The 12,558-nt window shown below is 41.7% G+C and overlaps 1 protein-coding gene across 1 annotated transcript in view; it reads left to right on the top strand.

Moving 5' to 3' along the window:
• The window catches only part of LOC106578369 (RPE-retinal G protein-coupled receptor), a 36,416-nt gene that overhangs the window by 21,550 nt on the left and 2,308 nt on the right, over nt 1-12,558 (top strand). The gene's annotated exons all lie outside the window — the stretch shown is intronic.

The following is a 12,558-nucleotide window of genomic DNA, read 5'->3' as shown; positions in this document are numbered from 1 at the left end:
GCTGATGTTTAAAGTTGGTGAGGGAAATAAAAGTCTCCAACTTCAGTGATTTTTGCAATTCGTTCCAGTCACTGGCAGCAGAGAACTGGAAGGAAAGGCGGCCAAATGAGGTGTTGGCTTTAGGGATGATCAGTGAGATATACCTGCTGGAACGTGTGCTACGGGTGGGTGTTGTTATCGTGACCAGTGAACTGAGATAAGGCGAAGCTTTACCTAGCATAGACTTACAGATGACCTAGAGCCAGTGGGTCTGGCGACGAATATGTAGCGAGGGCCAGCCGACTAGAGCGTACAGGTCGCAGTGGTGGGTGGTATAAGGTGATTTGGTAACAAAATGGATGGCACTGTGATAGACTGCATCCAGTTTGCAGAGTAGAGTATTGGAAGCTATTTTGTAGATGACATCGCCGAAGTCGAGGATCGGTAGGATAGTCAGTTTTACTTGGGTAAGTTTGGCGGCGTGAGTGAAGGAGGCTTTGTTGCAAAATAGAAAGCCGATTCTAGATTTGATTTTGGAATGGAGATGTTTAATATGAGTCTGGAAGGAGAGTTTTCAGTCTAGCCAGATACCTAGGTATTTATAGTTGTCCACATATTCTAGGTCGGAACCGTCCAGGGTGGTGATACTAGTCGGGCGGGTGGGTGCGGGCAGCGAACGGTTGAAAAGCATTAATTTGGTTTTAAAATGATCAACTTGGATTAGCTAACAACATGCCATTGGAACACAGGAGTGATGGTTGCTGGTAATGGTTCTCTGTATGCCTATGTAGATATTCCATAAAAAATCTGACGTTTCCAGCTACAATACTAATTTACAACATTAACAATGTCTAAATTGTATTTCTGATCAATTTTATGTTATTTTAATGGACCAAAAAAATTGCTTTTCTTTGAAAAACAAGGACATTTCTAGGTGACCCCAAACTTTTGAACGGTAGTGGACATCCAAGGGCAAGCCGTGCTGCCCTGTTCTGAGCTGATTGCAATTTTCCTGACCACACGACTGAACAGTGGTTCAGGTGCAACAAAACTAGGGCCTGTAGGACCTGCCTTGTTGATAGTGCTGTAAAGAGTAACGTTTCATTATGGACAGACTTCTCCCCATCTTAGCTACTGTTATATCAATATGTTTTTACCATGATCGCTTACAATCCATGGTTACTCCAAGCAGTTTAGTCACCTCAACTTGCTAAATTTCCATATTATTCATTACCAGATTTAGTTGAGGTTTAGGGTTTAGTTAATGATTTTTCCCAATGCTTTTAGTTTTTGATATGTGACTCACCACCTGGATTTGGTCTTATGTAGCAACGTTTGAATTTCAGTTTTTTTTTTACATCGGATAAAAGTAGAGACTCAGAGCTACAAAGTGATATATCATACACTGCATTTGAGGAAACAATGGGAAAGTAATTCTGCTTTGAAAGTGGATCAACTTGTAAACTCACTTTTGAGAACTGTCTTTCAATGTTTTGGTACTGCTATTGGAGAGCCCTTTGTCTACACCCATTCAGCATTGTTCACACCCTCTTAAGCCTTAGCCCACCCATCTCTTTAAGGGTTGATCCGAGCGTTCTGTACTAACTTGCCAGTTTCTCTTAAATGTCTGGAAGTGAGAGAGAGAGAACAGCTCACTGAACATTACTCACCCTAGCAGAGCTGGTTAGGCTGTTATGTTATCCAGAGCGTTGGTGACTTCAACTGTGCAGTCAGATTGTCCGTTTGTAAATGCAGAGCGTTTCGCGTTCAAGGCACACACTGGACGCTCAGGCCAATAAGTAGGGTTGAGCCGAAAGCTCTGACCCCACGATGAGAGTCAAGCACCCAAGCTAACTGGCTAACATTGGCTAGCTACTTCCAGACACATAATGAGAGAACACCCCACTCTGACCATTTTACTCACCCTAGCAGAGCTGGTTAGGCTGTTTTCATGTTATTCATAGCATTGGTGACTTTAACAGTGCTGCTGGCAACAATTGAATTACGCTTTGTTTGCCGACGTTTAGTGACACCGAACATATTCAACGGGTGTTCAGCGTTCAAAAATTAATCAGTTATTCTGCACTCTGGCACACTAAGATTAGTTTTTGTTAAGAAGTGTAGCTAGATAGCTAGCTAGGTAAACAATGAATCCCAACGCATGACAATGTTAGTTAGCGAGTCAACCAGCTAACATTAGCTAACTAGCAGTACACTTGAAATAAATACTTTGTCAAAATTAGAAACGTGTAATATCTGAAAATGTAGCAAGCTACATTATCTTATCCGTGGTCTGAAATCGGAGTAGATAGCCAGAGCAAATTTACCAGCTAGTACATCTAACAGTTGCAGTGACATTGTACTGAAATAGATACTTGCATGGTGGAGTCTTTGTTTATAAGACATGTAGCTAGCTAGCTAAACAATGGACCATAATCACAACTCATGATGTTACTACCCTGCATGAATTTGCAGGTAGCTAACCAACCAATTCTATGGCTATAACTTGTCAAGCAAATGTGTCTGAGATACAAAGATCATACACATAACGTTAGCTAGCGACCCAGCCAGATGACATTAACTAGCTAACAGAACACTTGAAATTAAACCACTCTCTGTCAAAATTAGAAATGTGTAATATCGGAATGTAGTTAGCTAGACTATCTTACTCGTATACATCATGGTTGGATGCGTCTCCTGTCTGATGCCATGCATGGTTGCCCTTAGTTTGAAGATGTAATCCAGACTGGTGCTTTCTCCATCTCCTTAGCTATCATACTCGAATTCCACTGATTTTCAAAACTCGGTCCTCCAGACACATAACATTAGCTCGGTCCTCCCTACACATAACATTAGCTAGTGAGCCAGCCAGCTAACGTTAGCTAGCTAACAGTACGCATTAACTTGACATTAGGTTTATGCAGTTTTACTACGTGATACATTTAAAAAAAACTTGTTAGACATGATTACCTAGACATACTGACCAGCTCCAATAGACAGGTGCGTGCTACATGGCAGACCAATCCAAACTCATCTCTCAGCATGTCCAGCCCACTTATCTCAGCCAATCATGACTAGCGGGAAGGTTGCTTACTTTTTCTGTGGCAAAACCAACTAGGCTCGTAATTTAACCAGGTTACTGAAAAAGTAATTGCCCCCTTACACTCAATAACTGGCATAAAAGTTTGATATTAAGGCACATGAAAGTTCACATGTTCGAGAAGGCATTTCTGCCCAAAAAAAACGCATTGAAAAAAACATTTTTTTACCTTCAAACTGCTCTCCTGCGAAGTCATTACTTGCAACATATGCCTAGTTTCCTGAATCGGGTCACTAATTTAGGACTAACTTATTCCTTGCCACCCATTCTGAAACTAACTGCATCGCTTTGTTAAGTGTAGCAGTCATTTCAATCACTGTATTACCTCCCGAGTGGCGCAGCGGTCTAAGGCACTGCATCTCAGTGCTAGTGGTGTCTTAACTTCTCTAGGGTAGGGGGCAGTATTTTGACGTCCGGATGAAAGGCGTGCCCAAATTAAACTGCCTGCTACTCAAACTCAGAAGGTAGGATATGCATATTATTAGTAGATTTGGATAGGAAACACTCTGAAGCTTCTAAAACTGTTTGAATGATGTCTGTGAGTATAACAGAACTCATATGGCAGGCAAAACCCTGAGAAAAATCCAACCAGGAAGTTGAAAATCTGAGGCTTGAAGTTTTTTTAATTGATTCCCTATTCAAACTACAGTGACTTAGGGGTCATTCTGCAGTTCCTAAGGCTTCCACTAGATGTCAACAGTCTTTAGAACATTGTTACAGGCTTCTACTGTGACCTGGAAGGGAATGACAGTCATTTCAACCAGGTGTCTGGCTGAGTGCCATTAAATCATTCATGCGTGTGGCCGTCAGCATGAGGTGCTTTCTTTTTCCTTTCTGAAGACAAGGATTTGTCCGGTTGGAATATTATCGAAGATGTATGATAAAAACATCCTAAAGATTGACATGTGTCTAAAAACTGTAGTATAACTTTTTGGACTTTTCGTCTCAACAAAATGCGCTAGCATGGCGCATTTGGATAACTCGACTGAACGGGCGAACAAAACAGAGGTATTTGGACATAAATATGGAGTTTAGGGAACAAAACAAACATTTCTTGTGGAAGTGGGAGTCCTGGGAGTGCATTCCGACGAAGATCAGCAAAGGTAAGTGAAGATTTATAATACTGTTTCTGACTTTTTTTTACTCCAGAACTTGGCGGGTAACTGTATAGCTTGCTTTGATGGCTGAGCTCTGTACTCAGAATATTGAAAAATGTGCTTTCGCCGTAAAGCTATTTTGAAATCTGACACAGCGGTTGCATTAAGGAGAAGTGTATCTATAATTCTTTCAATAACTGTTGTAAAGTTTATCAACGTTTATGATGAGTATTTTTGTCAATTGATGTGCTCATTCACCGGAAATTTTGGAGTCTATACATTTTCTGAACATCACGCGCCAATGTAAAATGGGGTTTTTGGATATAAATATGAACTTGATCGAGCAAAACCTACATGTATTGTGTAACATGAAGTCCTATGAGTGCCATCTGATGAAGATCATCAAAGGTTAGTGATTCATTTTAGCTGTATTTCTGGTTTTTGTGACACCTCTCCTTGCTTGGAAAATGGATGTGTGACTTTTCTTGTTTACATGCTGTCCTAACACAATCTAATATTATGCTTTCGCCGTAAAGCCTTTTTGAAATCGGACAATGTGGTTGGATTAATCAGAATCTTATCTTAAAAATGGGATATAATAGCAGTATGTTTGAGAAATTTGAATTATGAGATTTTTGTCGTTTTTGAATTTGGCGCCCTGCTATTTCACTGGCTGTTGAATAGTGTGTCCCACAGGTGGGACGGTCACGTCCCACATACCCCAGAGAGGTTTTAACAGACCCTGGTTTGATTCCAGGCTGTATCACAACCGGCCATGATTAGGAGTTCCATAGGGCGGCACACAATTGGCCCGGTGTCGTTAGGGTTTGGCCGGGGTAGGCTGTCATTGTAAATAAGAATTTATTTAGTTAATTAATCTTGAGCGTCTCGTCCCGCAAGCGGGATCAACATCCAGCGAAGAACTCCTAGCGACATTAGCATAACGAAATTTAATATATATTTTTTTCAAATATAGGCCTGTCTCATATCGTTTTATAGATACACCTCTCCTGAATCGACCCACGTCGTCCGATTTCAAAAAGGTTTTACAGGAAAAGCAAAACATTAGATTATGTTAGAGGAGTACATGGTAAAAGTAGCAACATAGCAATTTTCCGACCAACCACATGCATCACAAATAACCAAAAAACAGCTAAATGCAGCACTAACCTTTTACAAACTTCATCAGATGACACACCTAGGACATCATGTTACACAATGCATGCATTCTTTTGTTCAATAAAGTTCATATTTATATATAAAAACAGCAGTTTACATCGGCACCTGACGTTGACTAACTATTTTCCCTCAAATGCATCCCGGGAAACAGTGCTACAATTTACTAAATTACTATTCGAAAACATTTTTAAAATGTAATATTGTCATTCTAAGATTTATAGATGAATATCTCTTGAAAGCACCTGTCATACCAGATTTAAAAATAACTTTACTGGGTAATCACACTTTGCGATAAAAGGGGATGCGATACTCAGAAAATTAGCTGGTAAACCAAGCTCGGCGCCATCTTAGAACAATCGCATATCACATCTAATCTTGTATACTATTGTCAATAATCCCTTACCTTTAGTTGTCTTCATCAGAAAGCACTTCCAGGTGCTGCATACATTTTTTAGTCATTTGGCAGACGCTCTTATCCAGAGCAACTTACAGTAGTGAATGCATACATTTCATACAATTTCATTTTTTTTTTTCTGTGCTGGCCCCCCGTGGGAATCGAACCCACAACCCTGGCGTTGCAAACACCATGCTCTACCAACTGAGCTACAGGGAAGGCATACTGGACCCTATTCCAACTAAACTACTGAAAGAGCTGCTTCCTGTGCTTGGCCCTCCTATGTTGAACATAATAAACGGCTCTCTATCCACCGGATGTGTACCAAGCTCACTAAAAGTGGCAGTAATAAAGCCTCTCTTGAAAAAGCCGAATCTTGATCCAGAAATTATAAAAAACTTTCGGCCTATATCGAATCTTCCATTCATCTAAATTTTTTTTAGAAAAAGCTGTTGCACAGCAACTCACTGCCTTCCTGAAGACAAACAATGTATACGAAACGCTTCAGTCTGGTTTTAGACCCCATCATAGCACTGAGACTGCACTTGTGAAGGTGGTAAATGACCTTTTAATGACGTCAGACCGAGGCTCTGCATCTGTCCTCGTGCTCCTAGATCTTAGTGCCGCTTTTGATACCATCGATCACCACATTCTTTTGGAGAGATTGGAAACCCAAATTGGTCTACATGGACAAGTTCTGGCCTGGTTTAGATCTTATCTGTCGGAAAGATATCAGTTTGTCTCTGTGAATGGTTTGTCCTCTGACAAATCAATTGTAAATTTCGGTGTTCCTCAAGGTTCCGTTTTAGGACCACTATTGTTTTCACTATATATTTTACCTCTTGGGGATGTCATTCGAAAACATAATGTTGAATTTCACTGCTATGCGGACGACACACAGCTGTACATTTCAATGAAACATGGTGAAGCCCCAAAATTGCCCTCGCTAGAAGCCTGTGTTTCAGACATAAAGAAGTGGATGGCTGCAAACTTTCTACTTTTAAACTCGGACAAAACAGAGATGCTTGTTCTAGGTCCCAAGAAACAAAGAGATCTTCTGTTGAATCTGACAATTAATCTGGATGGTCGTACAGTCGTCTCAAATAAAACTGTGAAGGACCTCGGCGTTACTCTGGACCCTGATCTCTCTTTTGAAGAACATATCAAGACTGTTTCAAGGACAGCTTTTTTCCATCTACGTAACATTGCAAAAATCAGAAACTTTCTGTCCAAAAATGACGCAGAAAAATGAATCCATGCTTTTGTTACTTCTAGGCTGGACTACTGCAATGCTCTACTTTCCGGCTACCCGGATAAAGCACTAAACAAACTTCAGTTAGTGCTAAATACGGCTGCTAGAATCCTGACTAGAACCAAAAAATGTGTTCATATTACTCCAGTGCTAGCCTCCCTACACTGGCTTCCTGTTAAGGCAAGGGCTGATTTCAAGGTTTTACTGCTAACCTACAAAGCATTACATGGGCTTGCTCCTACCTATCTTTCCAATTTGGTCCTGCCGTACATACCTACACGTACGCTACGGTCACAAGACGCAGGCCTCCTAATTGTCCCTAGAATTTCTAAGCAAACGGCTGGAGGTAGGGCTTTCTCCTATAGAGCTCCATTTTTATGGAATGGTCTGCCTACCAATGTGAGAGACGCAGACTCAGTCTCAACCTTTAAGTCTTTACTGAAGACTTATCTCTTCAGTAGGTCCTATGATTAAGTATAGTCTGGCCCAGGAGTGTGAAGGTGAACGGAAAGGCTGGAGCAACGAACCGCCCTTGCTGTCTCTGCCTTGCCGGTTCCCCTCTTTCCACTGGGATTCTCTGCCTCTAACCCTTTTACAGGGGCTGAGTCACTGGCTTACTGGTGTTCTTCCATGCCGTCCATGGGAGGGGTGCGTCACTTGAGTGGGTTGAGTCACTGACGTGGTCTTCCTGTCTGGGTTGGCGCCCCCCCTTGGGTTGTGCCATGGCGGAGATCGTTGTGGGCTATACTCGGCCTTGTCTTAGGACGGTAAATTGGTGGTTGGAGACATCCCTCTAGTGGTGTGGGGGCTGTGCTTTGGCAAAGTGGGTGGGGTTATATCCTGCCTGTTTGGCCCTGTCCGGGGGTATCATCGGATGGGGCCACAGTGTCTTCTGATCCCTCCTGTCTCAGCCTCCAGTATTGATGCTGCAGTAGTTTATGTGTCGGGGGGCTAGGGTCAGTCTGTTACATCTGGAGTATTTCTCTTGTCTTATCCGGTGTCCTGTGTGAATTTAAATATGCTCTCTCTAATTCTCTCTTTTTCTCTTTCTGTCTTTCTCTCGGAGGACCTGAGCCCTAGGACCATGCCTCAGGACTACCTGGTATGATGACTCCTTGCTGTCCCCAGTCCACCTGGCCGTGCTGCTGCTCCAGTTTCAACTGTTCTGCCTGCGGCTAAGGAAGCCTGACCTGTTCACCGGATGTGCTTGTTGCACCCTCGACAACTACTATGATTATTATTATTTGACCATGCTGGTCATTTATGAACATTTTAACATCTTGACCATGTTCTGTTATAATATCCACCCTGCACAGCCAGAAGAGGACTGGCCAACCCTCATAGCCTGGTTCCTCTCTAGGTTTCTTCCTAGGTTTTTGGCCTTTCTAGGGAGTTTTTCCTAGGGAGTTTTTCCTAGCCACCGTGCTTCTTTCACATGCATTGCTTGCTGTTTGGGGTTTTAGGCTGGGTTTCTGTACAGCACTTTGAGATATCAGCTGATGTACGAAGGGCTATATAAATAAATTTGATTTGATATGATTTGAAGGCTGTATCCAAATGCTCCATCGGGCGCAGGACAGCAATTTCGAAAAATAACTTTTTTCCCCCATTTAGGTTCGTTCAAACATGTCAAACGTTGTATAACATACATCTTCAGGGCCTGTTTCAACAACAGAGCCAATAAGATTCAAGGGGGACGATTGAATTGTGTTTCAAAACGTTTCGAAAGGAGGGGGTAGACAGGGCTGCCGACGTCACAATGGTGATGGCCCTCCTACTGTGACCAATTTCCACAGCGTCTCATTCATTCAGTTTCGACAGTAGAAGGCTCAAAACACTTTGTAAAGACTGGGGACATCTAGTGGAAGCAATTGAAAGTGCTCAATGAACGATAGCTCACGGTGTGATTAATAGGCAAAGATGTGAAGTTGAGTCCACAATTCAGAATTCCACTTCCTGTTTCAATCGGTCTTGACTGCCTTATGACTTCTGTTATACGCACAGACACCATTCAAACAGTTTTAGAAACTTTAGCGTGTTTTCTATCCACTGGTATTAATTATATGCATATCCTAGCTTCTGAGTTTGATTAGTAGGCCGTTGAAAATGGGCACACATTTTTTTCAAAATGCGCTCTGGCGCCCCCTATCCTAGGGTGAGCCCAAAAGGTTAAATAAAAAATGTGTATAGTGTTGAGTCATCCGCATACATAGACACACTGGCTTTACACAAAGCTAGTGATATGTTGTTAGTAAAGATTTTAACCTGTTAGGGCTAGGGGGCAGTATTGACACGGCTGGATAAAAAACGTACCCGATTTAATTTGGTTACTACTCCTGCCCAGTAACTAGAATATGCATATACTTATTACATATGGATAGAAAACACCCTAAATTTTCTAAAACTGTTTGAATGGTGTCTGTGAGTATAACAGAACTCAAATGGCAGGTCAAAACCTGAGAGATTCCTTTACAGGAAGTGGCCTGTCTGACCATTTATTGGCTTTCTTTGACATCTCTTTCCAAAACTTAGGATCTCTGCGGTAACGTGACACTTCCCACGGCTCCAATAGGCTCTCAGAGCCCGGGAAAAACCTGAATGTCGTCATTCCAGCCCCAGGCTGAAACACATTATCGCCTTTCTCAAGTGGCCAATCAAGGGACTGTGGGCTTAGGCGCGTGCACTGGCCGCCCCCGTCTTTCTGTTTTTTTCCTCTGTTTACCGAAAAGACATAACAATTATTTTAAGAATTATAGATACAGAACTCCTCTATGCACTCGATATGTCCGATTTTAAAATAGCTTTTTGGTGAAAGCACATTTTGCAATATTCTAAGTACATAGCCCAGCCATCACAGGCTAGCTATTTAGACACCCGGCAAGTTTAGCCTTCACCAAAATCAGATTTACTATAACAAAAATGTTATTACCTTTGTTGTCTTCGTCAGAATGCACTCCCAGGACTTCTACTTCAATAAAAAATGTTGGTTTGGTCCCAAATAATCCATTGTTATATCCAAATAGCGGCGTTTTGTTCGTGCGTTCAAGACACTATCCCAAGTGTAAATCAGGGTCGCGAGCATGGCGCAATTCGTGACAAAAAAATTCTAAATATTCCATTACCGTACTTCGAAGCATGTCAACCGCTGTTTAAAATCAATTTTTATGCAATTTATCTCGTAAAAAAGCGATAATATTCCGACCGGGAATCTCCTTTTCGGTAAACAGAGGAAAAAACACAAAGACGGGGGAGGCCAGTGCACGCGCCTAAGCCCACAGTCCCTTGATCGGCCACTTGAGAAAGGCGATAATGTGTTTCAGCCTGGGGCTGGAATGACGACATTCAGCTTTTTCCCGGGCTCTGAGAGCCTATTGGAGCCGTGGGAAGTGTCACGTTACCGCAGAGATCCTTTTTAATGGAATGAGATGTCAAAGAAAGACAATAAATGGTCAGACAGGCCACTTCCTGTAAAGGAATCTCTCAGGTTTTGACCTGCCATTTGAGTTCTGTTATACTCACAGACACCATTCAAACAGTTTTAGAAACTTTGGAGTGTTTTCTATCCAAAGCCAATAATTATATGCATATTCTAGTTACTGGGCAGGAGTAGTAACCAGATTAAATCGGGTACGTTTTTTATCCAGCCGTGTCAATACTGCCCCCTAGCCCTAACAGGTTAACGAGAGTCTTGTCTTTAAATAGCTGCAAAATAGTCATATGTTTGAGAAATTGAAGTAATAGGATTTTTCAGGTATTTGAAAATCGCGCCACTGGATTACACTGGCTGTTGCGTAGGTGGGACGAATTTGTCCCGCCTAGCCCAGAGAGGTTAGAAAGTAAGGGGCCTAGACAGCTTCCCTGGGGAATTCCACCTGGATTATGTTGGAGAGGCTTCCATTAAAGAACACCCTCTGTCAACATGCCCAATCCCTATAGTGCCAATGTTAATCTATTTAGTTTTTTTGCCCTGTAACGTGTAGAGCATCAAGGCCCCCGGGAGAAGGGATTAGGTGAGTTGGTTTGAAATGCAACCACTGTGCCGTAAAGGAAGCCACTGTACTGTTAAATAAACACAGTAGACTACACTACTATACATACGTCCCGCGGGACTGGAGCGACTGAATCAGGTTGCCTCTTCCTCTATATGTTGCATAAGCCATTTACTCATGGTGCTGTAGCTAGGTCTAAGACCGCGCTAGTCGGAGCATAAAGGTGACTATGCTGCAGGAAAGCGTGAGCTTTTCTCACTAAGGCAGCACTGTTACTGTTATGTAACCTTCAAATAGCATCACTCACACAGACATGCTCTCTCTGTGTCTCTCTCTCACACACACACACACACATCCAATACCTGAAATCCACGCATCACCTCATCATTATTTTTGAAAAACAAAGCCCCCTCTCCGCTCAGACGCCCCTGACAAACAGTGTTGGGTTTCTACTAGAAATGTCTACAAAACTGTAAACTATGTTATTAACATTCCTTTATGGATACGAAGGCTGTACACATGGCAATCCAGTCTTTGTGTCATGTGTACTCAAAAAGAACACATACACAAACAAACCTGTTACCCAAGTATATTGCAGTATGAATATGAAACTTGGGATTACTCAATGGTCAGTGAACAACGTTTCCCTGTGTACCTGTTTTGGTGCATGATGTCTTTGTTTACGAGCTGAACTCGGAATGTAGTTCATCATGAAATTATGGTAAGCTAGATATTGTGTTTCTATCCCAGCCGTTATCCCATGCTTGTGACCAGACCATCACATGCATGTAAGCCCCATGATCCGAGATTGTTTTTTTTCTTTTTTTGTTCTCTTCATGGCTGAACAGTAACAATTCCTTCTTTCTCTCCCTCACCATCTCTCTGCTCTCTCTTTCTCCCTTTGCATGTTTTGGAATGTTTTTTTATTCTGTACAGGCTGTCTTCTTTTCATTCTGTCTGTTAGGTTAGTATTGTGGAGTAACTACAATGTTGTTGATCCAACCTGTATCTTTGTAGCGACTGGGTGTATTGATACACCATACAAAGTGTAATTAACTTCACCATGATCAAAGGGATATTCAATGTCTGCTTTTTTTTAACCCAACCATCAATAGGTGCCCTTTGTGAGGCATTGGAAAACCTCACTGGTTTTTGTAGTTGAATCTGTGTTTGAAATTCACTGCTCCACTGAGGGAACTTATAGATAAATCTATGTGTGTGGTACAGAGATGAAGTAGTCATAAAACATTATGTTAACACTATTGCACACAGAGAGTCCATGCAATTTATTATGTTACTTGTTAAGCAAATTTTTACTCATGAACTTATTTAGGCTTGCTATAACAAAGTGGTTGAATACGTATTGATTAAAGACTTTTCAACTTTTCATTTTAAATACATTTGTAAACATTTCCCCTTTGATATTATGGGGTATTGTGTGTAGGCCAGTGACAAAAAAAATCAATTTAATCCATTTTAAATTCAGGCTGTAACACAACAAAATGTTGAAAAAGTCAAGGGGTGTGAATACTTTCTGAAGGCACTGTAAGTAATATACTGTCAATCTC

This window comes from Salmo salar, chromosome 19 (genome assembly GCF_965601325.2).
Source record: "Salmo salar chromosome 19, fSalSal1, whole genome shotgun sequence".
In the NCBI taxonomy this organism is placed as follows: domain Eukaryota; kingdom Metazoa; phylum Chordata; class Actinopteri; order Salmoniformes; family Salmonidae; genus Salmo; species Salmo salar.
This window is presented reverse-complemented; position numbering and strand designations above follow the sequence as displayed.